At 37.0% G+C, this 4422-nt stretch overlaps 1 pseudogene; it reads right to left on the bottom strand.

Moving 5' to 3' along the window:
- Positions 1–550: 550 nt before the first annotated feature.
- On the bottom strand, positions 551–1502 carry LOC148778032 (phosphatidylinositol N-acetylglucosaminyltransferase subunit P pseudogene; annotated as a pseudogene).
- Positions 1503–4422: the final 2920 nt, after the last annotated feature.

Below are 4422 nucleotides of genomic sequence, written 5' to 3'. Positions count from 1 at the left end.
CTGCTGTCTGCAGTGGGTCTCCAGACAGGTGTAAGTGGGAAGTGGCCCTCTGCTCTGACAGGGCCTCTGGCAGTGTCCCTCTGCAGCAGCTCTCAGCAGGTAGAGTCAGGTACTCAGTGAAGCATCTCATTTTAAGGAATAACATTTACCCCTGGGGAGGGGACCTTGACTCATAAGTTGCTTCTTCTGTTCCAGTGACTTGTGTCACCCATCAAACTTCCCTCAGTTTATCCCTCAGTCCTCCAGCCGAATTTTCAAGACAAAAAAATGTGGAATTTCACCCTGGCTACTGAGGCTTAAAACCCTTAAGTTAGCTTAAAGTCTTACAAGTTTCAAACAAGATGAATAGGAATCATAACACAAAAGAAATTATATCATGACATCATTTATAATGAATATTTGAGAACATTTATATTATTAATGGTACGCTAAGAAGTTCAATTTATATTTTGTTTCACATCTCAATACATCTCAAAAAGAGAGTCAAATTAATTATGGTCAAACATATAATGCCAAAATTTATAAATGCTTAATGTTCGTATATCTGCATTCAGTTTTCATTGTAAAGTTCCTTGACTATAAGAAAGAACATTTAGTTCACTCCTTTGATAGGAATTAGCTGTTAATGTTGAGATGGCTTTTTCTTGGTATTTCTTCTGTGATTATACAAATAGTATTGAGTGGTGAGGTACTCGTCATGTTAATTTTTAACAATGCACACAGCCAATTATTATAATTATAATAATAGACAGGTAGACAGGTAATGCAACTGCCCAATATTTTCGAGGCCAGTAGATTAAGATTATGACGTTTAACCAGAATTCAGGGATAAAAAGCCTTCACAAGTTACAGTATGGTGCCAAACTAGAAGCTTAAAGAACATGTAAAAGTTTAAAGAACAGGTAGAAGGTTAAAGAACAGGTAAAAGGTTCTGTTCAGTTCAGTTCAGTTGCTCAGTCATGTCCTACTCTTCGTGACCCCATGAATCAAGAAAGGTAAAAGAACAGAGCACTAAAGAATTGCTCTTTCCAGCAATAGCCATAGTGAATTTTCCACTTCCTCCTTGGTTTTGTACATTCTCAGTTTTGAGTCTGTGCAAGAGCATGAGGGAGGAAAACTAAGGGAAAGACTATAGAACCAAGGCCCCCCACTTATTCTATGGCCCCCACCCTATGCTATGGGCCCCCCACCCCTATTCTATGGGCTCCCGCCCCTATGCTATGGCCCCCAAAGAGTTTAAGAGGCTTAGTTTCCAGGATCTCAGGTTCCATACATTCCATCTTCTGAGTCCCAGCACCCTGGACTTCTCCTATTAAGGCACTCATCCATCCAGATTCAGGCTACTGGGTTGAGACCACCTCTGTACCAGCTGTGTGACCTAATACAGTAAGTTAGCAAACCTCTCTGTGATTCCATTTCTAAAATAAATGAAGCAGGCAAAATAGTCCCTACCTCATCTTGTTGGCAGAACTTAAAGAAAATTCAGGTAAAATATCCTTCATGATGCTTAGAATTCAGTAATACATGCATATTGCAACAAGTTTGTTATATATGTGAAAGTAAAAAGAATCAAAGATACCTTCAACATTTGATGCATGTTCTTTGGATTTTTTTCTAGGACTTATGTTGTTTACATAAAATATGAACCTCTTGTAACAATGAACTTTCCTTCTTTAGGGATTTTCGTGAGACTTCAGTGAAATATAAAAAACAATTGGAGAAGTGTAAAATATAATTCAAGCTTTCCAACAGTGAAGATGAAATCTCATCCAGCAAGTTACTTAAGCTCTTTTTACCTCCATTTCCTATAAAATGAGAAATTCTGTGGTACATACCTCATGGATTGTTGATTAAATGAAGTAAAATATGAAAAAATGCTAGCATAGTGAGATGTAAGCCTCCTATAATTGTTTGCTATTATCATTTGTTTCAACTTGGCTGTATTTATTCTCAAATAGTTCTTACATATTTTCTTTTTTTTGTAAATATTATTCCTGGGTAATAATTATTTTCACCATCATCGTAAATGATATTCCACTCCCCACCCCCAGTCTATGACTGATAAATTGGAAAGCAGTAGCTGACAGCCTATGGCTAGTAGCTCACAGTCTAGCATCTCCTGGGAAAGATAGATCTTGTAACAGATTACTTTTATCACAACAGGTTAACTGAAAAAATAAAGGCAAGCTTACTGTGAATGGGTTCTGTGAATGGCAGAGAAGGCTGTCAGCCACACTTGCAGGTGTTGTCTGGGCAAGTTTCTTGGAAGCAGTTACAGGGGGCTGGGTCCTCAAAGCATTTGCACCTGTTGTTGGTACTATGCTCCCATCTCTGCTTAACTCTTGTTCAGTGGATGTGCCCCTTAGGTGGTGGGTTTTACCACTAACGCCAGAAGTCAAAGTGGAGGCAAAAGAAGAGAACAGATTGGAGAGTCTGTTGCATCCATCTCTACCTGCCCTGGGACTAGATACCCTGTCCCTTTGCTTTTCACTCCTGTTGCTCCTAAATTCCACAGAGATTTGCAGCTAACATAGGGCTTTCCTTTGGGGTGTAGCACTGTTTTAGCCCAGAGGACATATCCTAACCTAGTAATCTTTCTCTAGAGGCAAGTGGTTTCTCTGAAGAAAGGATGCCTAATTCCATCCTGTATTAAAAATTCAAGTTCTCATTTCATATTTTTTTCTGCTTTCTCTCTTTTTTTTTTATTGGAGGCTAATTACTTTACAATATTATATTGGTTGGTTTTGCCATACACTAACATGAATCTGCCCCGGGTGTACATGCATTCCCCATCTTGAGGATGCTCTCCTGTATTTGAGATCAAACTATTTCTTTTGAAGGTTTCATTCTGGTGATGTGAATCAGGTAATGGAAAACCTGCGCCATCTTCTGGCCACGTGTGTGAGTAGGTGTCTCGAAAAGTTCTTGTAAAAACATTTTTTATTGAAATATATTTGATGTATAATGTTATATGTTACAGGTGTACAGTATAGTGATTCACATTTTTAAAGTTTATACTCCATTTATAGTTCTTTAATATTAAACACAGGTTTCTCTTTGCTAGTTGCTGAATCTAAAGTTTTGTGAACTTCAACATGTATTCAGTGAAGACTTACCTGAGTTAGGCGAAAAGTCAGATTCTGATTCCTAAGTGTGCACATGCCTGCACCAGGATCCTGATCTGATGTAAGCTGTTCACGGACAACACTCGTGAGAAACAGTAAAAATAATGGGTCAAATGTCAAATGTAAATGATTATGGATTTTTAAAAATCATTTTATGATGAAAAAAGAAACCACTTTTTTGGGAATTCCCTGATTATCCAGTGGTTATGTCTTAGTGTTTACACTGCTGTGGGCCTGGGTTTGATCCCTGATGGGAGAACTAAGATCCCACAAGTTGCATTGCATGGCAAAACAAAAAATCAAACAATAAAAACACACTTTTTTATTAAAATGCGTAAGTTTGGAAGGTACAGGAACTTTAAAGATGAAAATTAAAATCACATATAACACCAGATAAAAATATCACTTTATAATTCAATTTTTGTTCCACTTAATTTTGCATCTGCAGTAAAAATTCCTTTGAAAATATAGTTTGAACTAACTGCATCATTTTCTGCTGATGACTTTGTGTCACATAATGTTTAACTGTTCCCACTTGGGTTATGGAAGATCTTTAGGCTGGTTTCTTTGTTAGAAATCATAGTATAGTATTTGTATGACCATCCATTTACATTAATCTTTGTGTACAACTTTGATTACTTATTTAGGGTATACTAGGAAAGACTGTGGTACAGATTGATTCTTGATAATATTTTCAGTTCATTGTTTTCAGGTTTAATATATTAGGCAGAATGTCAAAAACATGGAATTGCATAAATGAAAGGAGTCAGTTCCTCTACAAGCACAACAGTCTCTAATTAGAATCATAAAGCCTGTCCTTTGAAATGTTTAATGGAATTTTGCAATCCAAGAGCTATTTTTCCTCTCCATGTATCTCTTTTTACTTGTGTTCTCTTTTTTCCCTTTTTCTTTTCCACAATGTAAAAAGCATCTTGCATTTTGATTATTTGTTATTAATTACAAGCCTAATTTTAATGAAAATGTTTAGTAACAGGAGAGTATAGTTTCCCTGGTGGCTCAAACAGTAAAGAATCCACCTGCAATGTGGGAGATCTGGATTCAATCCCTGGGTTGGGAAGATTCCCCTGGAGGAGAGCATGCCAACCCACTCAGAATTCTTGCCTAAAGAATCCCCATGGAAAGAGGAGCATGGTGGGCTACAGTCCATGGGGCCACAAAGAGTCAGACACAACTGAGCAACTAAGCATACATATAGTGAGAAAAAGATATACATTTTTCATAATTGAATGTTATATACTATACCAAATTAAGTTCAGTTTTATTGAGTGCTTAGTTA

This window comes from Moschus berezovskii, chromosome 4 (genome assembly GCF_049115385.1).
Source record: "Moschus berezovskii isolate FMDL1 chromosome 4, NW_MosBer_1.0, whole genome shotgun sequence".
Lineage (NCBI taxonomy): Eukaryota > Metazoa > Chordata > Mammalia > Artiodactyla > Moschidae > Moschus > Moschus berezovskii.
This window is presented reverse-complemented; position numbering and strand designations above follow the sequence as displayed.